The following is a 26,556-nucleotide window of genomic DNA, read 5'->3' as shown; positions in this document are numbered from 1 at the left end:
ATATAGTTGCTATGGAATTGCTCGAGTTACATGGTATTTGAGTGTACTTGTGGAGAAAGCTCGCAAGCTAGATCAGATTGCTCTAGAAACTAAGGCCAGAATCGCTCCATTGGTCATAGAAAGGAAGAAACTATTTAATGAATTAGTAACTATAAAAGGAAATATAAGGGTATTTTGCCGTGTTCGCCCTCTGTTTGAAGATGAGGGGGGTACCAGCAATAGATTTCCTGATGATTTTACGATACGAATAAATCTTGGTGGTGATCCTGTTACAAGTTCTAAAAAGGATTTTGATTTTGACAGAGTTTATGGACCTCTTGTTAGCCAAGGGGATTTCTTTCAAGATGTTTAGCCTTTAGTACGGTCTGCTTTTGATGGATACAACGTCTCTGTATTTGCTTATGGCCAAATGGCTCTGGGGAAACATATACAATGGAAGGTTCAAGCCATGACCGCAGACTTTATTTTAGGGCGTTTGAGGAGCTATTCGATTTTTCTAATGCTAACGCATATTCTTCTAAATTTGACTTCCATGTTACAATGTTTGAGCTCCCCAATGAGGAGGTTCATGATTTGCTTTTCAACACCAGTGGAAATCCCTCAAAAATGTGTATGGGTCCAACAGAGTTTTCTGTTGAACTTGTACAGGAAAAGTTGAAAATCCAACTGACTTTTGAGTGTGCTAAAATTGGGAATACAAAACCGAGGAATGGACGCCATGAATGTTGAAGAATGTAGCTATTCTCATTTGGTTGTTACAATTCATATACAATTGTCTAGCAGCCTCACTGGGGAGTGACAATATAGCAAGCTTTCACTGGTTGATTTAGCTAGAATTGGGTGTTTGCCTAAGGAGGAAGCTAATGGGGACTGCCTCAAAGAGTTGCTGCATGCACATAAATCATTGTCTGCGTTGGGGGATGTTTTATTTGTTTTGACATCAAAGAAGGACCGCGTCCCTTACGACAACTCAAGGCTCACTCAAACGCTCTCAGATTCTCTAAGTGACAAGGTTGCACGAAACGGGGAAACGGGTACGAGTTTCCGAAAAGGGAAGCGATACGAAACGCGACCTCCCCAAATTTTGGAAACAGGGAAACGCGAATATATATATATATATATATATATATATATATATATATATATATATATTAGGACATTTAAGGAATGTGTGCAATCATAAAGCATATATGATACATTCTAATTTATTACATTATGATAAAATTGTCAATTGTCAATGCATAAACTGTAAGTATCTAAATTTACATCACATTTACTCATGAATAATCACATAATGAAAATAGAAATATCCAAAATCAGCCACAAGAAATTTCTAATTTGTTGTCTCGTGCTTGATTGGGAGTCTCCTCCTACATAGTCGAATGACCTTAGTGCTCTTGATTAAATACAAGTTTCATACCCTAGTACCCTATATTCTCTTGATTATTGGGAGTCTCCCCTGCATAGAGGGCTTGGTTCTCTCGATTAAATACAAGTTCCATAGCTTAGTACATGATAAAATCCAATGGAAACATTGCAATCCCCCCAATCCTGAAAAACATATAAGTCTGCTGGATTTTGAGTGAGATCTAAAATTCTACTTTCTCCATATGAAATCCAATGAGGGCGAAACCACTCTCAAACATCCTGAGTCATTTCATGGTAATGTTAAAAATTTAAGTAAAAGGATGAAAATGAAAAATAAAGGAGAATATCACTTTTACTTTAAGAATTTAACATTACCATGAACTGCATATCAACACTAGGGCAAAAGTTCACTTTTATAACTTTAGACAGGCATCTGGAAGCAACTAGAAGTCACTAGGCTAACGTAAGAATAGATTAGAAAAAAAAATAAATTAAAAAACACAAGTAAATGCTGAAACGTGGGTCGTACGGCCTTGAAACGCGTTTCAGGCCGTACTGGCCACATTTCAGTTTCGTGAAACGTGGCAGTACGGCCTGAAACGCGTTTCAGGGCCGTACCAAACGCGTTTCAGCGTTTCGTACTCGTTTCCGTACGGAAACGCCCTCCTACCCCACGTTTCCTGCAACATAGCTAAGTGATGATTCCAAGACTTTGATTATTGCTAACGTGAGTCCCAACCATGCAGAAGTATAGGAGACAATATCGTCTCTAAATTTTGCTGCAAGAGCTCGAAATGTTGAACTAAGTCTCCGAAATCATGATACCATGAAGAAGTGGAGAGATGTGGCAAATGAAGCTCACAAGGAGATATATGAAAGAAAAGGAATTTTCAGAGGCAAGGCAAGAGGTTATGCGTTTAGAGAAAGCGCTGAAAGAGGCAGATGATCAATCTCTTCTCTTATTCAACGAAGTAAAAAAAGCTTGGAAAGTTGCATTTGCATTGCAGGCAGATCTAAAAACAGAGAGTGTAATGCTACAAGAGAAACAGAAATATGAAGAAGAACAAAATGCACAAAGAAGGTTGAACAGGAACATAAGATTCAGTTGCCAGAACACACAACTGCGATTCAAACTCTCGAGACCAAAGTTAAAGAACTGGAAAATAAGCTTGCTAAAGCTCAGGCTACTAAGACATTTGGAGGTGCTGATAGTCACTAGAAGGGTGATTCAACAAAAAAAACAAATGGTAATTTGGAGACCGAAAATTTTGAGATTGGCAACGTTTGTTACAGAACCAAACACAAGTCAAGTTGGAGTTGTTCGCAATGGGTCCATTTGGCCATTGGAACAAGTGGTAAACCTATCGGCTAACATTGATACATCTCATATTAACGATATGATAGATGTCATCAATCATTGGGACTTTCTTCATAGTTGTATAAAGCTTGAAGGGCCAGGTATCCCAATAGAAGATGTGAAATTGCTTGCTCCTATGCCTATGCTTTCTAGAGCGATAACGTGTATTGGTAAAAATTATGCTGACCATGTTAAAGAAATTGATACATGGAAAACGATGACTCCTAATATACCAAAGTATCCCATCGTCTTCACAAGGGCACCACAGTCAGTTATTGGACCAGGAGCTGCAATAAGATATCCTCACTCCATAACAACCTAGGTGGACTATGAAACTGAGCTTGCAGTGCCATATGCGCTAGTTGAATATCCAGATTGAATGTTATAGGCAGTCAACATTGTAACTATTGCCGTTTAAAATGGAATGAGTCTTTTCTAAATAATTGATTTTGTTTGAATTGGTAGTTAAGGATAGCAGACCGTGAGAAGCCAATGCATTGAATATATTGAAACAATGACTTATTGAGAGTAAGGTGGAGAAATCATTTCCACATACCTTTTTTTTTAAAGAAAAAATTTAGTGGAGATTCGTGTCTAGTGGGTCTTGGGTCTAGATTTCGAACCCGCTCTGATACCATGTGTAAGGTCCCCTCCTAGGGTCCTCTACTAGATCTATATTCTCTAATTTTAAATGCAATAAAAGGGCAATAATTTATTTTCTGATAAGACATTTAAACGATGATATTTTACCATTTAAAATCTAATTTCTACAATTTAAATAGTGAACCTTTCATTTCAATCAATTACATAAGTAATCTATACATAATAGAGGAATATCTGTACCGATGGCCCTGTGGAGATGCCCTTGAGCTACTGCTCCTGCTGGAACGCTCCTCTTGACTATTGACTGGATTTACCTCTCAGCCTACTAGGAAGTAATTCCTAGCCCAGGAAACCTCCACAAGTTCCCTAGCCCTCTGAGCCCAAGTCCAACCAGATGTAGTGTGTCCAAGATAAAATAATACTCCCCTCCTCTCTCTCAAACAATTCCTCCAAAACCACAACTCAACCAAAACCAAATCAAGACAAGAATCCCCCTTCCTTCCCTCATCTTTCCCCTTTTATGCCCCCTTCTCTTCTCCACCTCAACCACCTCTCATTAATGCCATAACTTCTCCCTCATCCTTACATTTGACTTCTCTTCTCCCAAGTAAACATGATAGGACATTTGAGAATGTGAATATATATATAATTTGGTAATTAATTGGAGAGGACTATGTCGTCTCAAAATTTAAAAATTTGGGGAGGTACATTGGGAATAATAACAAAATTTAAATCAGTACTAAATTTATAGTTTCACCAATGTAGGTATGTATCAATATTTCTAGATAATTATAAGTCCATATTTTAAGGAATTTTAAACACTTAGTAAAAGTTGCAGTATAAGATTAAATAGGGCATTACATGGTCAAATTTCATTGCAAAGAATCATTGATGCCATATCTGAGATAGTCTACAGTATGGATGACTCAAGCATGACATATGATGTGATTTGAAACTATTAAGTACAGACACCAATCTACATTTGACGTGGAATAGCTAACCTCATTTTTGGGCCAAAGAGAAGCTTGTAATCTGACTAGTATACCTCATGGTTCATCTTTCAAGAAAGTTACTCCAAGAGCGAGAGGGAGCTAAGGAGAAAGCTCACCTGCTTTTTGTATAAAGCAATAAATTCCAGATTAACTGGTGGTCAATGATCTTCAAAGGTTTGAGATGATATGGTGGCATCTTGCAATGGATCAATGCCAATTTTTTTTTCAAGGGAAAGTGATTGGCCCCATGGCTATAGCAAGGTAATTTGCACATGACAAGTTTGTTGGACTAATCAAGGTTACTTGGGAAAGGGAGTGAAAGTGGGGAGCGGGAGCGGGGAGCAACATTTTCAAAAGCTCATGGTTTGGGAGCGAATTTTATATAATATATATTTTGATGCATATATGTCAACAAGCATGTAGAATGATGAATTAGATATAAAAAACATAAAAACATTGATTGAACCATATAACATCAATCATCTAGAAGTTATACTCTTCATCAACCACGTCCACTAGTTAGTAACATACAACATATCGAGTCTCATGATTCATCAATATTAAAGTTTCAAGCTTTCAAAATTCAATATATAACATTTATCATCATTGATCACTAAAGTTGTAACTTGTACTTGTAACCATTACCATTACCAAGTAACCAAACGATAACAAAGAATATCTAACATGAAATGAAATGTTTCAACTTTCAACTTTCACGAAACATCATATTCATAGTGCATTACCAATGACTTGTAAATGCCAACTTCAAACTTAAATTGTCATATATTGTTTACAAAAAATACCATAATAAATATGAAAGAGTCAATAGTTATAAAAAGTACTAGAAACTAGAAAAGACAAATAAATCTATTATCCACTGCTTGACCCTCTTGCCATGAGAAATTTCTAATTTCTCGTTTCGTGCTTTATTGGGAGTCTCCTCCTGCATAGTCGAACAACCTTGGTGCTCTTGATTAAATACAAGTTCCATACCCTGGTACCCTAGGTGCGCTTGATTATTGGAGTCTCCCCCACAAAGAGGCCTTGGTGCTCTTGACTAAATACAAGTTCCATACCCTAATAGATGACAAAATCCAATGGAAACATTGCAATCCCCCACAATCCTGAAATCCTGAAAAATTGATAAGTCTGCTGGATTTTGAGTGAGATCTAAAATTCTACTTTCTCCATATGAAATCCAATGAGGTCGAAACCACTCTCAAACATCCTGAGTCATTTCATGGTAATGTTAAAAATTTAAGTAAAAGTGATATTCACTTTTACTTCAAGAATTTAATATTACTATAAATTGCATGTCAACACTAGGGCCATAGGCTTGAACATTAGGCTGCCCCACTCAAACAAAAATTGTTTCCAATCTTCAATAGCTCCTTAATAAGCAGGAAGCGAATTTTGGGAGCGCGCTCTCGGGGTCGCTCCTGATGCGCTCCTGCTCGGAGCGCGCTCCGAGAGCGGATTCGACAGGGGGGTCGCTCCCCCGCAACCCTGGGACTAATATAGGGTGTCAATGATAGTCTAGAAAGATATGGCTTGTATTAAAGTCTTGGTCCTAAGCGTTTTTGAATCCCTAGAGCAAGACCAAAAATGTTGATTAGTGGAGTTGTACTTGAAAATGTCTTAAGCTTGCCGATAACTCAAGGATGAAGAAACCTAACTCATTAAATTCATGCAAAGAAGAAAAGGAAAACTACATGGATTAGTAGCTGATGATGAGGATGAGGATGAACATTTCTAGCTTGATGAGATTGTAGATGAATGTCAATGATTTTTACAGAAAGGCAAGGATCAAGAGGGAGTTGACAATTGCATATAATCCTCAGATCAAAAGATAAGTATTTCATATCTTTCTTCCTTGATTATTATCTTTAATTCTGGTTAGCCTCTTGTCTTTATATTTTTTGCTTGGTTATAATCGTTTCTTCCATGGCCTCCTAATGAGGTTTGCAGGTACATCATGAGGGTTGCTAAGGCTGTGGCCGTAGATGGAAGCATCAGGAAGAACGAAGCAAAGATGTGGCAAGAGGATTCTCCTAGGATCAAGGATAAAATTAGTTAGAGTGATCTGTGTTCAAGAGGGACAAATTGTATTGATGACTAGAAGGGCTGCTAGTTCAGAGGGAGCAAGCAGGCCAACAAGTTTGAAGGATGCCATGATAAAAGAAATTATGCCGAGACCTGAAGGGAAGTCAATAGTTGGCTTCCAAGTGGATCTACAGGATCAAGCATGCGATAGATGGTAACATAGAGAAGTACAAAGCAATGTTCATGGCAAGAGGGTTCTCCCAGAAAGAGGGAGAGAACCATGAAGTGACATTTTCTCTAGTTGCTAGGTACATTTCCATTAGATTATTATTTCTATTTCTTCTGTTATGGATTGGAGGTTACATATGATGAATGTAAAGATCATTTTCGTCATTTGAGCGATTGGGGAAGAATTTTACATAGTGCTACCTTGAGGCTTTGAGGTACCTGAGAGGGAATCTCATGCTTGCAAATTGAAGAAAGCTTTGTACGAACCTCGGCCCTGGTATTCTTGGATTGATGGATATCTGTTGAGTCTTGGTTGATCTTGTTATTATATGACTTTTTTTTTTGAGTAGAGCAAAACTCATGTGATAGAGGGAGCAACAATGGCAAGAGGATTCACTTCTAGGATAGGGGGAGCAGTTAACCCTGCTTCAGTGTCAAAGAGAGTTGAACTCTAAGTTTGAGATGACGGATTTGGAATTGATGCATTACTTCCTTTGTCAACGAAATTATACTATTGAGATCCTTCAAATGATGGATTGCAAGATTGCCAGACTAAATGCTTAGAGATGGGTGATCTGTAAGAGCAGTATGCCTTCTATGATTGGACCATACTAGACAGTAGATATGCTTCAGTGACTAGAAATCAACAGTGGTAGAGGGAGCATCTAGGATTGTGATCCGAATTGGATCATTATATTGTTTGTCATCCATCTTGATGCATTTGGGGTGGAAAACGTGGAGGAATCAGCTCACGAGACCGTTTTTACCAGCGGGACCTAGTTTGGCGAAACGGGGTCCGAAACCTTCTAGGAGCGTTTTGAGGCATCAAATGATGTTTTTTTGGGATAAAACTTTGCCACATAAGCGTTGCACCTTTTCATGCTATTCTACACAAAGAGCTTTCCAACGACGCAAGAATTGTGTCAATCGAAGTCTGTATGCAAAAGTTATGCCACTTAGAAGTTGACCTTCCTGTTTTCACACCTATAGTTTGGGAGGATGCCGCATCAACCCCCATTATTCATGGAAAAGGGGCTAGCCACGTGTTTGTGATGTAAAAGACTCTAGAAGAGTCTATTTTGTAACTCTAGTTAAGGGTTAATGTAGTCAAACTTAACCATTAGTAGGCTATCGGGCTGTGTTATAACCGGGCCACTAGGAGGAAGAGACATTCCATTCTTTCGAGAGCATTTTGTTCCATAGTTGAGCAAAGATAGCTAGGAGAGATAGGAGGTAGAACACACAGAGAGGATCTGTGCACTGTAGCAGCCCACGGGCCATAGACATTACTTCTTTGTATCTGCAGCCATATTTCCAGACAGAGAAAGAGAGCGAAGCGGCCTCACCTTCTAGCTGGGTTTTCTCTCGAAAGGGTTTCCCAGAGAACATATCTTGTGTATTATGTGTGTGGTTTTCTACTTTTCTGCTTGATTTACTTTTACATGCATGCACTAATTACAGTTAATTTTACAGATCTAGAAATTAAATAAAACTGTAATAGTGTAGAATCTTAGATTTTTAATATAATATTATCAGATTTGTTGTGACGAACTGTCTAGTGGAATATCCACGGCAATTTACAGATCATTTGGTATCAGAGTGGGTTTCTTTGGGTATTTTGTGGAGATTGCAGGGATCTAGATCGGCGAGGCCGAAAATCGTAAAACCCTAATCATGGGCAATGAATCTATAAATGAACCTAGTGATCCTGCAGAGGTGAGGTTTTCGCGGCTTGAAGAACAAGTTGCGGATATAAACCACAATGTCAACCTCCTCATGGCGGCCCTAAGCAATAAGCTGGGGATATTTGGAGAAGAAGGGGGTTCGAATGCAGAGGACAAATCAGAAGGGGGATCGGGAGATCGAGAAGACACAGATAACCAGCTGAAGAAAGAACCTGGAAAAGATCAACCTAGTTGAGTGTCGTGAAATAATCCCTGTTTAAAGTGGAAGCAAAAGTCGATATCAAGCCATACCATGGCGAGATCGACGCTCTGAAGCTGAACCACTGGTTGCAACAACTGGAAGTTTATTTCAGTGTCCATTAGATCGAGGAAGGGCAGAAGATCTCATTCGCGCAGCTAAAATTGGAGGGCCATGCACTGACTTGGTGGGAGAGCCACACAGAAACCCTGAGGTTGGAGGGAGAACCTCCAGTGACTAAGTGGGAGGATTTCAAAACCCTCATTAAGTCATAGTTTTATCCCATTGGGTATGTGGAAGACTAGTGGATCCAGTGGCATTACTTCAGGCAAAAGCCGGGCCAAAGCATGTAGGAGTACACCACATAATTAAGAAAGATGGCTATAATGTTGGGTATCTCTCCAAAGAACCCAAATGTACTCCTCAAGTATTTTAGGGGTCTGCACCGCCATCTGCGTGAGCAAGTGATGTTGTTCAAGCCCAAAATGGTGGACAAGGCTTGTGTACAGGCACAGTACCTGGAGAACATAGGCCTGAAAAGAGCGCAATCAAGTGGATCGAAGCAAAAGGAGCAACAAGACGCTTCTAAGGAGGGGAAGAAGAAGCAAAAAGGGGGAAAAGATAAAAAGACGACAACCATAGCACACCAGTGCAAAGATTTTAGCAACCACTACAACCACTGCAACATTGATGGCCATACAGAGGAGAAGTGCTAGAAGTTGCATCCAGAGCTAAACCTGAAGAACAAGAAGAAGATAATAAGAAGAAGAATCTCATGGCCATTGATTTGAGCAACCAAGTTGAAAGCAACTCAGACGTGGATGAGAAGATCGTCTGTACATCAGTGCAGAAGGAGGTGAATCTGAGTAGCCTTCAGCAATAGGAAGAGAAAGAAATGACCAAACTCTTCCATGTAAAGATACAGGTCAAGAAGACGAAGATTGATGCTCTATTTGACTTAGGATCGCAGACAAATCTCATTGCAGTAGATCTAGTCAAGAAGTTGGGGTTGGAAGTTCATGATCATCCAAACCCATATCCACTAGGATGGGTAAATAAGGATGCAAAGCTGAAGGTAACAAAACAATGTAAAATTAGATTTGCTATCAGTGCTGATTTTATTGATGAAGTAGATCTGGATGTGGTTCCCCTTGATGTATGTGGAGTCGTGTTTGGGAGTCCATACATGTACATGCGTGATGCAATATTCATGAGGAGAGCTAACCAGTACTGGCTCATCAAGGATGGAAAATCATTCATCATCAACGCGCACAAAGGCAAGTCAAAAATTTCACTAGTAAGTGCCAACCAAGCCAAGAAATTGATCAGTTCCAGCAAGAAGTATGTTTTATTGTTTTTAAGAGAAAATCAATTTGTAGAGGAGTCAATAAGAGGTAAGGCATCCCTAGAGGGGTGTACTAAGAAACAAAAACAACAATTGGAGGAGTTGTTACAGGCATACAAGGACGTGTTCCAAGAGCCTAAAGGGCTACCCCCTAAGAGAGAAGTGGAGCACGAGATCCAACTATTGCTAGACTCCCCATTGCCAAATATTGGGTTGTACAGGCAGTCTGTTATAGAAGCAAGTGAGGTGAAGAAACAGTTGCAGCAGCTACTGGAACAGGGTTTCATTCGACCAAGTACATCACCATGTGGGTCACCCATCATCATTGTGCCAAAGAAGGATGGGACTTGGTGAATGTGTATAAATTACAGGGTGTTGAATAAAATCACGCTCAAGAACAGATACCCCCTGCCTAGGATAGACGATCTGCTAGATTAGTTGCAGTAAGCAAGGTATTTCACCAAGTTGGACTTGAAGTTTGGATATCACCAGGTTCAAGTCAAAGAAGAAGATACATGGAAGACTGCCTTCAAAACCAGGCAAGGTTTGTATGAGTGGTTAGTTATGCCATTTGGCCTATGTAATGCACCAACTACATTTATGAGATTAATGAATGATGTACTGCGCCCTTTTATAGATTCATTTGTTATTGTCTATTTGGATGATATATTGGTATATAGTGCTACCTAGGAGGAGCATATTTCACATTTGACGCAGGTGCTGGAAACATTGAAGAAGCACTAGCTGCTAGCAAATCTCAAGAAGTGCGAGTTTGCGCAACAATCCTTGGTGTATTTGGGATATGTGATTGGTGGAGGAGAATTGAAGATAGATCCTTCCAAGATGGAGGCCATCATGAAATGGCGGTGCCTACTAATGTTACTGAGGTTAGGAGTTTCATTGGAGCAACACAGTACTTGAGGAAATTCATAGCCTCATTTTCAGCGGTAGCAACACCGCTCCATGCCATAACAACAAGTGGCAAGAGTTTCCAGTGGGGAAAAGGGCAACATAAGGCTTTCGATGAGTTAAAGAAGAAGATCAGTGAAGCACTAGTTCTGGCATTACCAAACTTGCAACGACCCTTTGAAGTGGAGACAGATGCGAGTGGGTATGCTATGGGAGCTGTCTTGATGCAAGGAGGAAGGTCCGTTTGCTACCATTCTGAAGTATTTCATGGTGCAATGCTTAACTACCCTACCTACGATAAGGAGCTCTATGCCATGGTGCAAGTTGTGAAGAAGTGGAAGCACTATTTGATGGGAAAGGAGACAATAATCCACATGGATCACCAGCCATTACAGTACCTGTAGGCCCAAAATAAGCTACAATAGACCAGGCATTACAAGTGGATGGGGTTTTTACAACAATTTCATTTGGTGATCAAGTATAAGAAGGGAAACACAAACAAGTTGGTTGATATGCTTTCAAGGCCACCCACATCAAAGATTACAGCTTTGGGGACTCTTATGCACATGGAGCCATTCACCCATGATGCATATAGAGAGGCATATTCAAAAGATGAGGACTTCAAGGAGGTGTATCAGCAGTTGCAGAGTCAGAGTCATGTGCACGATGGCGACAACACTATTGACTACCATCTCAGGATGGGTTACTCTACAGGCTGGATAAGCTACGTGTTCCTAAAGGTGAACATTTGCAGCTGATTAGAGAGGCTCACACCTCCAAGGTTGCAGGGCACTTTAGTGTAGGGAAGACTGTGGCTAGCTTGCAAAGGTATGTGTATTGGCCCAAGATGCAAGAACAAGTAGCTAGGTTCATAAGAGGATGCATGCTTTGTTGTACCAGCAAGCCTAGCAACAAGAAACAGGGTCTGTATCATCCCTTACCTGTACCTACTCGTCCTTGGGAAAGCATTTCCATGGACTTTGTGGGAGTTTTACTGACAACCAGGAAGGGACATGACTACCTGTTCGTGGTAGTTGACAGGTTCAACAAGATGTGTGTTCTGATGCCATATAAAAAGACCATCAATAGACAAGAAGCAACAAACTTGTTCTTTGGACAGGTCTGGGTACACTTTGGGATACCAAGGAGCATCATTTCAGACAGGGATACAAGATTTCTCAGTGCATTCTGGACTACATTATGGGAGAAGATGGACACAAAGTTGAAGAGATCTACAACATTCCATCCATAGACAGATGGGCAGACAGAAGTAGTCAACAAGACTTTGGTGCAGCTTCTGAGGGGTTATAACCAGAAGCATCCGAAGACCTGGGATGAAAATTTGGTATATATACAACATTCTTATAACAGAGCGGTCCACACTTCTACAGGAAAGTCCCCATTTGAAACTTGTTTTGGATATTTTCCACCTTCACCTTTGGATATTGCATATGGGCAGCAAGGAGGAGTGAAGGAAGACATTACAGGAGATGCTTTGAGGGTTGAAAAATTTATAGAGAAGATTAGGCAGATCCATCTACAGGTACAGGAAACACTGTAGAAGTCACAGGTGAAGTATAAGGCCAGGCATGATCAGCACAGAACAAAGAAATCATTCAAGGTGGGAGACAAAGTATGGCTACAGTTGAACAAGGAGAGGTTGCAGGGGCCTAGTAAGAAAATCAAGGCTCTAAGGTATGCTCCCTTTGAGATACTGGAAAAGGTGGGTGATAATGCCTATTGACTCAGTTTACCACCATATATGCGCATTTACTCAGTTGTAAATGTAGAGAATTTGAAACTTTATGAGCCTTCCATGCTAGATTAGGAAGAGGAATAGGTCCTACCTTCTGTGGAGGATTTGGCACCAAACGCTTAGGCAGAGTTGACAGAAGATATAGTTTTGCAGAAGAGGTCCATAACTACAAGACAAGGGCAACAAGACCTTTGGTAGATTGGGTTGAAGGGACAACTTCCAGGAAAAGCTAAATGGTACACTAGAGAGAAGGTGGAGGAAAAATTTCCTCACCTCATTTAGTAAAAGCTTTTGGGGAGCAAAAGCCTCCCAAAATGGGGAGGTGTGATCTGAATTGGATCATTATATTGTTTGTCATCCATCTCGATGCATTTGGAGTGGAAAAAGTGGAGGAATCAGCGCACAGAACTGTTTTTACTGGCGGGACCCAGTTTGGCGGAATAGGGTGTGAAACCTTCCAGGAGCGTTTTGAGGCATCAAGCGACGTTTTTTTGGGCGTTAAACTTTGTCGCTAAAGTGCCACACTTTTTCATGCTATTCTACACACAAAGAGCTTTCCAACGATGCAAGAATCGTGTCAATCGGAGTCCGTATGCAAAATTTATGCCACTCAGAAGTTGACCTTCCTGTTTTCACACCTATAGTTCGGGAGGATGCCGTGTCAACCCCCATTATTCATGGAAAAGGGGCTAACCACGTGTTTGTGATGTAAAAGACTCTAGAAGAGTCTATTTTGTAACTCTAGTTAAGAGTTGATGTAGTCAAACTTAACCACTAGTAGGCTATCGGGCTGTGTTATAACCGGGCCACTAGGAGGAAGAGGCATTCCATTCTTTTGAGAACATTTTATTCCATAGTTGAGCAAAGATAGCCAGGAGAGATAGGAGGTAGAGCACACAGAGAGGATCTGTGCACTATAGCAGCCCACGGGCCACATACATTACTTCTTTGTATCTGCAACCATATTTCCAGACAGAGAAAGAGAGCGAAGTGGCCTCACCTTCCAGCTGGGTTTTCTCCCGAAAGGGTTTCCTAGAGAGCATATCTTGTGTATTATGTGTGTGTGCTTATTTTGTCGTTCTCTACTTTTCTGCTTGATTTACTTTTACATGCATGCACTAATTACAATTAATTTTACATATCTAGAAATTAAATAAAACTGTAATAGTGTAGAATCTCAGATTTTTAATATAATATTATCAGATCTGTTGTAACGAACTGTCCAGTAGAATATCTATGGCAGTTTACGGAGCAGATTGCCACAACAGGATCTATTTCAGTGTCAGAAGGAGCACCCAATCAGGGTGACTAGAAAGCGGTTGTGGTGATGGATCCAATGAAGGCGTCAGTCAGTTTATGATTGACCAGAGGCACACGAAAAAACATGTGTTGAGGTATTGGTATGATATAGTTGGATTGAGATAAAGAAGTACAACTACAGGAATATACAAATTTAGATTGGGAAGAGAGTGTAGAAGTTAGGAAGAGCACATTAGGATGATGCTTCAATTTTGGATCCTGCTTTGATATTCTGGATGAGCAAGAAGCAAACATCTATTGCACTCAGCACTGTCGAGATAAAGTATTTTGCAGCTAGTTTGGTGAGTTGTGAAGTAGTGTGGCTTCAAAAACTACTTGTAGGATTTGTTTGATGATTGATCAGGTGCTAGAAACGACCATGATGACAGGTAGAAGCACATTGAGATCAAATACCACTATATTCGAGACATGGTACAAAAGGGTGCAGTGAGGCTCCAATTCATTTCTACAAACGAGCAGGATGTTGACATTCTCTCAAAGCCTCTATCCTAGGGTGAAGTTTGTATACTTCAAACTTCAAGGACAAGTTTAGAGTAGTTGAGAATACTTCCCTTAGTTAGAGAGAGTGTTGATGTTGTAGCATCAAGGACAAACATTCTCCCTAGGTCAAAGGTATTGACCAAGTTGCCATGTGATGTGGTTAGGGAGAATGGTCCTTGTTACCCACCACCTTGTGGGTGATATCCCTAGGAGAATTTTTTCTCCATGATGACCCTCCGCTGGCAGCCGACAGGCCCTTGATGACTCCTACTAGCTCGTTGTGCCATTTTTCTGCCACCTGAGCTAACCATGTGGTCCCTCACCCATTTGTATTGATCATATGTTTGAAGGTGGGCCTCCCGAATCTAAAGGTATGTGTTGTCATTTGGTAATTGAGTATTGGGTTTACTTATCATGGACACTTCTGGGTATGGATTGATGGGGGGATTTGGTGGAAAAAGTGGGCTTAGTTTGTGCTCTTGTCCCCTTTATCTCTTTTGGGATGGTTACCCTTGGATCTTAGTCCCGTGGGATCTCCTTTATTGACCATTTGGTTCTAGGGTGGTACTACTTGGGAAACCCTGATTTTGGGTGTGTGGTCTTGCTCCTTTATCCGCACATATCACTCCCTTTCCACTCACTATACCCCCATTCATCTTTTCTCCCGCCTGGGTCCACATTCCTATTTTGGGTCCACATAGGGCTAGCCTCCCTACCCCCTTGCCCCCACCTTGGGTCAAGCCTATAATGATGCCCCGGAGGTTGAAGCAATTAAAAGAAAAAGTGAAAAGCATAAATGGCCACATTTAACAGGAAATTGTACCACAAAATGCAAAAAATGGCCAGAACAAAAATAATTAGCACGTGGGCAAAAGCCAACACATGAGCTCTACCCCATCCATGGCCATCATGCTAGTTCCATAGGCCCTAGGTGAGCCTCCTCTATCATTCAGGAACCCATGATTGCCCCAAACCCTAGAGGGCAATGAACCACCCTACCTCAAAGGGAGTAATCATTGCTATATTATAAACATCACGCTCTTGTCCTTTGAGCCTCGAGCAGTTAACTAAAGAAAAATTCATAAAAAGCAAAAGGCATAGAAAGAAGGGTGGAAAAATAAGGCCAGGTACCTCATGTACTACCACTGCTTCCTCCTATACATTATATACCCAGGTGTGGGCTTCCCCTTATCTAGCTACCCCTATGCCCCATTATGTGGCCCAGGGTTGCCCCTCTCATTCCCTATTCCATCTCACCTATTTGTCACTTGCCACCCCCATTAGAAGGATGTACCTTGGACATACTATCCCCTCTAAGGGTTGAAACCACCTAATAAGGTCCTTGGCTAACCCCCTTTGGAGTTTAGAGACACTAGCACATGCCAAAGCCCACTATGGAAGGGCATGTCATTATGAAGTACCCACTTTGTTATCCATGGTTTGTAAGCTCTTTTACCCAATTATTTTAATGACTGATTGTACTGGAAGCCTAGGGGACGCATTGGATCTTATGCAGGATTGCAGGTGGTTTCCATTTGGGTTTGGCTTCCCTATATGGGATCCTGACCCCCAGAGGTCCACATTGGCACATGTAGGGTGTGCATAGAGAGCCATGGGCCTCCATAGCAACAGACAACACTCCACAAATCTTCATGGATATTCAGAGACCACTGATGATCCACTTTTGGGACGATGGTGACACGATTGGTACACTATGCCCAGTAGGCCCCCACAGGAGCCCCACACTCTTGGCAAGTGTCCCAACACTTGTACAATGTCATGGCAACATTCATTCCACCACCTAGACCATTGCAGAGGATCTACAGACATCTCCGATTCATATGGAGACCCATGGGGTCATTGATGTGCCCTCAGATCCACTGAGAGCACCACAGGTCTACTACTTGGAGAACAGGGGCCACCCCCTTGTCCATCATATTCTGAGGAATTTATTTCTCAATATGGCACTTCAGGATGTTATTGAGCCTTTGGAGGGTCCTACGACATGCATACATAATTATTTGGTCCCTTATGAGGCTTGTTTTTACATTATGAGCTAGTATGGTGGGCTTGTCACTACTAGGAGTTATTATTTGCACATTATTTTATCTTTAGGGGCCCATAGGCTAATTCAAACTACTTAGGAGGCTATATATTGATGTTAGATACATTCATTTGTATCATCACTTGACTTGGGATCTCTAGTCTTAGAGAATTTTCGCACTTTTTCCTTGGAGGATATTTGCTAGATATGGATGAATTTTGTTGTATGGATTTGGGCTATTTCTTTTGTCTTGGAACTTTGGATATACTCTATAACGTTGTAAGTGCTTTTTATCGTTGTTATTCTTGTTGCTGCATACTGCTAAAATTAGGGCTAGTTGCTACATTATTGTAATGTGGAATTGAGCTATGTTTTAGTTATTAAATGTATGGGCCAATTTTATATGAATGAAATGTCCTAGAGATTATTTATCTCGAGAAGCTTGCATCATTTGCTTTAAAGTATAAATGCTTGAAAGTCGCTTTTCTTTTCTTACTATCTACATTGGATGAAGTTGACTTTCTGGGCCTCCTTGATCAAGAATCCAAGTTCTTACTCATTACCATCCTTGACTCCATATCCCCAAGTGAATTAGGCACTGGTTCCATAAAAAGGGTGATCATCTCAACCTTCATTTTACCATTTTTCCCCTTTTTCCCAAGTCTAGCCCCATTAGGTCACCTAGGGCATCAATTTCCCGGTGATTGGGCCAAGGAAAAATTTTGATCTCCTCTAGGCTACTGTGTTGGTGGGTCCCCTCCCTCTCCAAATTTGTGGCCATTCTAACGGTGAAATCTCTGGGAATCCCAAGCCCTAGCTCTAGGACCGAATTTTGCCTAGGTATCCCCAAGGCTAGACCTTAATAGGATCAATTCAACCTTTTGAAGTGAATATTCTTGTTTGGTCCTTTCCCCTCACCTTGTCCAGGATAGGAACATCATTGGTTGCTATATTCCATTGTCGAACCTGGGCTGGGTCCACTTGGCCCCCTGTGGTCACACTTCTCAATAAAGTCTATTTGTCAAAGACCACTTGGGAATCCAAGTTTCCAAGGATATAGGGACTGAGAAACTCCTTAATAAGCTTATTCTTTCTCCCTCAACCCTCCAATCCTCACCCCTTACCCCTGGTGGACCAAGCCCCTTGCTTAAAAAACAAGCAAGTTCCATTCCTCACTCCATCCTTGGGAAAGGGTTTTTAGGGTCACTCCTCGTCTATCCATTGACATCTACTTTACAAAATGATCCCTACACTATTGGGACTCCTCCCATCAGTGAAAGTCCGTAAAGAGCAGGAAGACTTAGTTGTGGTGATAGTGGGCTAAGCCTCCATTGTTGCCCTTGACCTATCAGTTACCCTCTTAGGAGCCCCTTTTAGGTCCCCTGCTGGTTTGAGTGGTAATCCTTGGGAAAGGGTTTTCAGGGTTACTCCTCATCTATCCATTGACATCTACTTTACAAAGTGATCCCTACACTACCGGGACTCCTCCCATCAGTGAATGTCCGTAAAGAGCAGGAAGACTTAGTTGTCGTGATAGTGGGCTAAGCCTCCATTGTTGCCCTTTGACCTATCAGTTACCCTCTTAGGAACCCCTTTTAGGTCCCCTGCTAGTTTGAGTGGTAACAATCCCAAGATTGTTATAGCCTAGAGTGCTCCCTCGGTCAGAAGGTTTTGAGCATATTGCCAAGAGGTGCTTGGCTAGTGGGTAGAGTGAGTGCCTTTAGCATCGGGTAAGTGTATTACCATTCAATTGGCATGCTGAAACGGTAATTGCTCGGTATTAACCTTTTTGGTAATTCCATTTTTGGTCAAAGGTATTGACCTTGCTCCAAGTGACGACTTATTGAGCTAGTGACTATCAAGGAGGTCTCCCCGATATGAAGGCCTAATTAGACCTCACACTATTTGGAGTAGGAGCCCCATCCAGGAAATGGACCCGACTGCCATATTTTTAATGATTTGCCTTGGATGAAATAAATGACACAAGAGAAACGTATATACTTTCGAGATGAAAAAGTATGTTAGCCTTGTGATGTATTCAATTGTAAAGTGTATAATGGTTCTTTCATGAAAAGGAAAAGTAAGTGAGTCCTTAGGAGAAAAGTAATAATACTATACTAGTAAAGTCACACACATATATCTGAAAGAATCGTTAGTTATCTTGCGAAATAGTTCACAAAGAGATAATGATCATGAAAACAAGAGACACACAATCCCAAGATGCATACTAAAGCCAACCAAATAGTTCATTTTCATTAGTATGTAGAAACATAAACATACACACAAACAATGGAAGAATAGTCTTACAGTCATTCACGACATATGCATGAAAGATCACCGACACCAAGAGCTTCAAACTATAAAGTGAAAGTCCCAAGATGCACCATTACAATGAAACAAGACTAGTTCCAATAGTGGAACGTTAAGCAACTACTTGCTTCTCAAAAGATTAATCTTCTCTCGTATGCCTAGTTTGAGAAGTGAAGGTGAAAAAGTCTCTTGCTTGAGCTATGAGGGTGTATATATAACAAATGAGGTCACTGTCCACCTCCCTTGTGATTCTTGAGCTTCCCTCATGGCTCTTGAGCTCCCATGTGACTTTTTCGGATGCTTATGAGACCTTTGAGCTTCTATATGACTCTTTGCATTCTATGTGTGACCCTTGGGCTTCCACACATTTTACATTTTCGGATTTTCCAAAAAATACAATATTACATTTCCACAAATTTGTGGCAAAATACGTTGACAATATGACTTTTTTGGTGACACTTTGAGAAGCCATTACTTAGCGATGGTGACATGGAACTTCATTGTAGAGTATCAATGCCAAGCTTTTCTCCTTGCTGCTATCTTCACATCTTCATGCTAGGTCTTGCGTGTACTTCATCTTCATCCTTAAAGACGCTGGTTAGGATATTGTCTTCCATGTGATCTTGATATTCATTCTTCTGTCATGATCTAGTGTCCCTTTATCTCTTTGGTTGATGATTTCTTTAGGTCTTCAGCTTCACAAGTGTCTTCTTGCATCCTCTCCTCAAATTTAACATGACTGTGCAAGTGAGGAAGTTAAGGGGGCAAATATGACATGCCTGCTCACTGTGACTACGCAGTGCGCAGTTCTGGAAGGAGAGGGTCAATGTATTGCGTAGTTGAGCACTGGAGAAATGACCCGACTACTGACTGAAAGTGTACAGTGAAGGCAAGGCTGGTCAAGGACTGCGCAGTGGGCAAGTGCAGTTGATGGAGGTAGTTCTCTGTGACTATGTAGTGTGCAGTTCCAGGAGGTAGAGGATCCTTCACTGAGGCTTGTGATTGTGCAGTGTGCAATTCAAGGAGGCAGAAAGGTAGGTGCTTGGTTGGGAAAGTTGTGAAGACAAAGAAAACTCCAAAATTGACTAAGTGTGGGATCAATAAGATAGAAAGGTAAGAGCAAAAACATGTAACAAGACTTGAACATGATCACACACTCATAAATAACCAATCACATGACAATGAGACACTCATCACCCAAAATCAACATGCATCCATTGAAATGATAGCTAGACAACACTTACCTCCAAGGGCGACACTTAAGATATACTTTTCGACGCGAGTGTCGACTGCAACAAGAAAGTGCGCAATACCTTGAGGATGAGTCCAATGCTTGCCCTTATGATAAATAAAATATGTTAATGCAGGGGAAAGCACCAGAGATGCCTCTTAAAGGTGTGCCATAACTTCCTTTCACAAAGAACGACTCTTCCCTTAACAAAAGACGACACTTTGAATTCATTCAAAAAGAGAGTTAGAAACTTAGGAAGCAAGTATGGGATGACTCTAACGACTAGAAACGACAGTTCACATGATCAAAGGGAGGCTCCAAAGTTTGAACATAAGCCAAAATTCGAAGGGTGTTGTAGCAACAACAACAACACTTGGCGATTTATTGGAAGAACCTCAACTTCTTTGTTCAGGGCTAGCTTTATGCACAGGGTCTAGTCTTTCAGGAAGAATTGATTCATCATGTAGATTACCTCAACTTCCCCATTTATCCTGGTTATAGGTGTAGTCTCTCCTATTCCCTTTCTCGACTAAACATAATTCAAATGCTTACCATATCACAATTATTTCGATCCAGGAGACGGATAGTATATATTCGTGAGTTTAGATGATCGTAGTTTTAGTTCTGTCTCTGGTGTTGCTTTGTTGCCAGTAGGCCTGTTCAATACCTCGGTAGAGTCGCTTTCAAGAAACACAAGCATTGCTTCCCCGCCAGCGAGCCTGTTCAATACTGTTACAAAGTTGCTTGATTTGCCTCTCTGAGCAGGAAGCCTTTCTCTTATTTCACCCCTTATTTTATTTTCAATATGCTCATTGGCATTTAATTGGCGTTTATATCGCCAGGGTGGAAGAGGGATCCTGACTTATTGAGAGCAAGAGAGGTTATTCCTTCAGAGACTGTTATATACCTCTGAAATTAGTATGCTCGCCTTTAGTTTTCTCCTTTCCCTTCTATACTCAATTGGATCGGTAGGCAAAGCCATTCAATTACAATACCGAGTTATGGAATGAAGATCCTAAAATAGATACGGGCATCATGGTTCTGCGTAAAGCTTTTCGTTCGAATGGATCGTATTTTCCATTCAGACATCATTGACCTTAAAGATATCAGATCCAAGTCAAAGGAGAGGGATCGAAAGTTAACCAAGTGTTGTTAGGTGTCACAAAGCCCTTTAAACTCTCGCCACATTGGTTACAACCAAACAAAACACTTTCACACAAGGCCTTATTTCCTAACAAAACAATGAAAGAAAGGACAAGACACGACATGAATGAAAGAAAATCAAAAGAACGGACAAGGAAAGGAATATGTACATAGGTAGAAACACAACCCTAGGCTGCTATTGGAAATAATGCTTAAGATCTTGGCCATTGACAGGAAGAGAGTCCATCTTCCCATCTAAGGATTGGAGATGATAAGTATGGTGGCCAAGCTTGTCATGAACAACAAAGGGTCCAATCCACATGATTGAAATTTGGTGTGTTTACCTTTCTCTTCATGGGCTTTATCCCATTTCAATACTAGGTCTCCCACACCGAACTCCTTGTTCCCTACAGATTTCTTGTCAAACTAGTGCTTGATATGATTTTGATGCATAACAAACTTTTCTTTTGTTTTTTTCCTTTCTTCCTCTAACTTAAGAAGGGTGTATATCCTGCTTTGAACAACAAGACATGGTTTACCTCGGGATTCTTGAGAAAGTTGTAAGGTTGGGAGGTATATGTTTGGAGGAAGGATAACTTCTTTTCCATACACAAGGAAGTAAGAAGAGGTCTTTAGAGAGGGTTTTGGTGTGATACAATCAACCCATAAATCATTCACCAATGCATTATGCTAGTTCCTTTGCTCAGAGTAAATGATTTTCTTGATGATGTGAATTAATTAGCTAAACCATTTCCCCGAGGATAGTAATTAGATGAGTGCTTTGAAACAATACCATTCTCTAATGCAAAATCATAAAGTTTTAACGATGAAAAGTAAGTTGCATTATCAAAAACAAGTGACGTGGGAACACAAAACCTGGTAATAATATTCTGCTTGAGGAAGTGGATGACTTCATGCTCGTTCACTTGTTTCAATGGAACAACTTCAGCCCATCGAGTAAAATAATCTATGGTAGGTAAGATATATTGGTGTTGCTTTGATGAATGTGGAAATCTTTTGCCAATAACATCCCATCCCCATTGTTGCAAAGGCTCTTCAACGATAATGGGAAGCAATGGGGTGGTTGACTTCTTATCTCAAGTAGCACATCTTTGACATACAAGACACTTACAGGCGTAAGCATGTGCATCCTTAAATAATGTGGGCAAATAATAACCAACCTGCATGAATTTATGAGTAGTAGTGTCGCCTGCGTAGTGCCCACCAGTTGGCCCATCATGAAGGTCTTTCAATACCCTTTCTGAATCTTGTGCTTCCAAGCATTTGAGCAGGACACCATTGTGGTGCTTTTGAAAAACCACACTATATACGAGCTGGTATGATAAATCTTCAAGTCAAATTGCTCTCTTCTGTTTCGTCAATAAGTGCAAGGGCAAGGTGCATTGCTCTAAACATTGACATACATCACTGTACCAATATGTGGTTGCGTTTGTAGGGGTAGCTTGCTCAATGTTGTACATTTCAATTTCTTGTTCCCATTTAGAAGAGTCCTCTTTTGGCGAATTGACTGCTTTTGCTGCAAGTTGATAGAGACCATGGCCTTTTATTGTATGAACTAGTTTAAATTCTAGATCATATTCTTGAAGGCTTGTCATCCAGTTTGCCCTCCTCTCACCCAACTCTTGCTGCACAAAGAGGGATCTAACTGTTGTGTGAGGCACAAAGATGATAACATGGCTTTTCAAGAGGTAAGGCCTAAAGTGCTTCACCACCTTGTATACTGCATAGGCTTGCTTATCTATGGTGGGATAATTCAATTCAGATCCCTGTAAACCAACACTCATAAATGATATGGGCCGCTCATTTCCTTGATTGTCCTTCTGAGTAAGAACGACTGCAATAGATGTGTCAGAAGCAAACATATACAACAAGAAATATTTGTTAAAATCTAGACTATATAATGTTGGGGCATCAATAATCACTTGTTTAATCTGGGTGAAGGCATCTTTCTCCCTTTGGTCCCACTTGTAAACTGCATCCTTCTTGATCATCTCTTGTAATGGCTTAACAATCTGTGCATAATCTGAGATGAACTTCCGGAGGAAGTTAATTTTCCCCAAGAAGGATTGCATGGCTTTCTTATTCATGGGAAAGGGAATCTGAGTGATAGTCTTGACCTGCTCTGGGTCCACTTTAACTCTGCTCTTAGCTATAATGTGTCTGAAGAGGTTGCCCTCAGACACTCCGAAGATGCTCTTCTTAGGATTTAAAGATATACCATATTTTCGACATCACTCAAAGATTTGCCTTAGATGATGAAAGTGTTCAAATATTTTCTTCGAAAATATTGTAACATCATCGAAGTACACAACCACACTTTGTCCAATCAAACCACAGAATGCGATGTCCATAGCCCGCCAAAAAGTAGCACCAACACTTATGAGTCCAAATGGCATCCGCCGAAATGTGAACATATCCCATTTAGTTTTGAATGTAGTTTTTAATTTGTCAGGTTCCACTACTAAAAGTTGATTGTATCTAGAAAATCCGTCTAATAGCGAGAACATCTCTGACCCAAATACTGTCTGGAGTATCTGCTCCATAGATGGCATGGGATAATTATCTTTATTTGAAGCCGGTTCAGGTTATGGAAATCAACACATAATCGTATCTCTCTGGACTTCTTTCTAATAGGAACCAAATTTGAGACCTAGGTAGAATGATGAACTTTAAATATGATTTGAGCATCTAGCAGTTTCCTTAGTTCTTTCTAAATAAGGGGTTCAAGCATAGGATGAACTTTTCTTAACTTTTGCTGAAATGGCTTTACTCCCTCCTTAATGGGTATCACATGCTGGATAATCCGCGTATCATAGGTTTTCAAATCATCATATGTCCACGCGAACACATCTCGGTACCGTTTGAAAAGGTGAACAAAGGCTTGTTGCTCTTGGGGAGAACAACTCGTACCGAGATTCACATATTTCAAATCTTCTTTGGCACCCAAATTAACTTGTTCGTGCGACAGTGTAGAACTGTGGGTTTTAGCATTGGTTGGCCCCTTAAAGCGGTTCTGCAGGTCATAAAGCTTCTCTAAAAATACCACACCCTTAGGCATGGGGTTCCCTTTATGTGCGTGAGTTGATTCCTGCAAAGCCCTTTCGTACTCATCTTCATCTATTGCACATCTTTAAACACGTCAACATTGGCCATAAAATCTAGTATTCGCTAGTCATTATTGAAAACACGAAAATTAGTAACATTATTAGGTACAAATGGCTTATAAATTATTTCAATGGAAAAATCATCTCTAAGTGGTGACAACCTAGCAGTAGTGTTAGCTAATGTGTCTGTGACTACATTGTGAATCCTCGGAACAGAATTGATATTAAAACCTTGAAAGAAAGAAATAAGACACTATACCTCTTGCTGATAGTTTTTAAGATTAGGTGACACACAATGAATAGTATTCCATACCTGACGTGTGACAATCTCTAAGTCACATATTACCTTTAGCGCTTCCACTTTGAGGTCTATGGATTTCTTTAATCCTAGAATGAGTGCTTCGTATTCAACAATGTTGTTTGTGCACTCGAATTCCAATCGACATGAGATCAGATACTTGTTCTTTTGCAGGTCAATCAAAATACAACCATCTCCAAAACCCTCTTGTGTTTTCGAACCATCAAAATATAAAGTCTAAATGTTAGCAACAACAGGGTTAGTTTCTACGCTAGTATTATTTACATCTATGTTACAAAAATCATTAACACTAGTTGGATTGCAAGGAAGGAGTTCCAACTGTGTATCTGGTGGTACAGGGGATGGTTGTGCAAGATAACATCCATGATCAACTTCTAAAAAACAATTTCTGAAAATTACTTGCGCATAGGTTCAACTTCTAAAAACAATTTCTGAAAATTACTAGCGCATAGCGAATAAGCTCATTAGGGGCCTCAAGTGATTTGACAGTATGTTTCATGAAAGGTTCATTCTCAACTCGGATCTGATTAATCTTTCCCCCTATAAGGAAGCCACAAATGCAACCATTCAGTAGCAAAGTATCCTTGCAACTTGCTAGACCAATCTCTACTTAAAAGCAATCCATAAGCTTCCAGAATGTCCACGATGACAATATCAATACATTGGTGAACTCTATGATCTAATGATAAACAAATTATAACATTGTTCAGCTCACCAATTGCCTACACTAGAGATCTATCTAATTGTATGATTTTGGCATCAGTCTTTTCCCATTTCACATTGATTTTCTTTGCAAAAGATAAAGGCACGACATTTACAGATGCACCAGAATCAACTAGGCAATTATGGGCATTATAATTAAAAATCTCAAAAAAGAAAAGGGGGACAAGTGGATCTAGAATTTACATTAGCTATGTTAACTACCAATTCAAGAATAGTAGGAAACTTACCGAGCGAATCTTGAGAAGCAATATCCTTTCTACCTAACGGAGGCTGAGATGCAAATGCTTGGATGATCAACTCATGTTGCCCTACCAACTTTGCTAGCTCAAATATGGAAATATTAGCGCAAGCTTTCTTCATGTCTTCAAGAACATTATAATCTATGTCTTCATCTTGGGCAGGGTGTGCTGAAGTGGTAGGTGGTGTGACTTTGTTTGATACCTCAAGAGTGACAAAATTGTTCTTATTATTTCCAAAAGCATTCTTTTCAGTTTGTACATTTCCGAATTTGATTTGAGTGCTTTGAGCATGATTACTAGGAGGTAAAATCTTCAACATTTGCTTCCTCACATCTTGCTCAGGCACCAGTCCTTTGCTCCCCAAATTGTATTGTTTAGATGATTGTTAAGGAGGAGCTTCACCCGTTGGGGGCTCACTAACACCTTGTCGGTCATTATTCAAGATAAGATCAAGCATGAAAATTGAATCACCATCATTTGTGTTTTTCTCTGCCGAGGCTAGTTCATCAGTCTCTTGAGTCTGCTCTAGATGCTCTTATGCTGACAAACTATCTATAACATTAGCAACCACAACATTCATGTTGTGTTTCTATTGAGGGCACACTTTCTCTGAATATGCTTTTGGATGAAAAGTACAGTAGTTGTCCATGCCCAAGTTTTCAATGTTGAATACAACATTAGAGCTTTGGGTAGATTTAGTCGTCGATTGATGTTCTTCTTAAAATATGGCTTAGAAGACTTGTTATTTTTAGAAGCCTCTTTTGACTTCCTTTTAAGTTTAGATACGTCATTGGTTAACAACTTCAAGGATTTAGTCAAGCCATCCATGTCAAAAGGATCTCTTTAGTTTTAGCAGAAGAGGCTTGGGACTTCTTACTATTGTCTTTGGAGTCTTTTGAGTCTTCCTGATCAATAATCACCCAAATAGACCTTAAGTCCTTTTCAACCGCAATTGCTTCTATGAAATTAAGAGCCAAGGTTTCTTTCACAGTGCGCTTAACAAAAACGGAAATGTTAGTGGGCAAGGAAACAATATAATAATCTTTAGTAATTGAATCGTGAGGTTGCACATCAGTGGGGAACTTATTCAAAATACGT

At 40.3% G+C, this 26,556-nt stretch overlaps 1 long non-coding RNA gene and 1 pseudogene across 1 annotated transcript in view; both read left to right on the top strand.

Moving 5' to 3' along the window:
* The window catches only part of LOC149156761 (uncharacterized), a 149,668-nt gene that overhangs the window by 80,988 nt on the left and 42,124 nt on the right, over nucleotides 1-26,556 (top strand). The window lies entirely within an intron of this gene.
* On the top strand, nucleotides 11-2,587 carry LOC149156762 (kinesin-like protein KIN-14L pseudogene; annotated as a pseudogene).

Source organism: Pinus tabuliformis, chromosome 9 (genome assembly GCF_031772625.1).
Source record: "Pinus tabuliformis cultivar Carrire ecotype Pingquan chromosome 9, CPIR1, whole genome shotgun sequence".
NCBI classification, from domain to species: domain Eukaryota; kingdom Viridiplantae; phylum Streptophyta; class Pinopsida; order Pinales; family Pinaceae; genus Pinus; species Pinus tabuliformis.
Note: the sequence above shows the minus strand (reverse complement) of the source record. Positions and strands in the feature narration are given on the sequence as shown.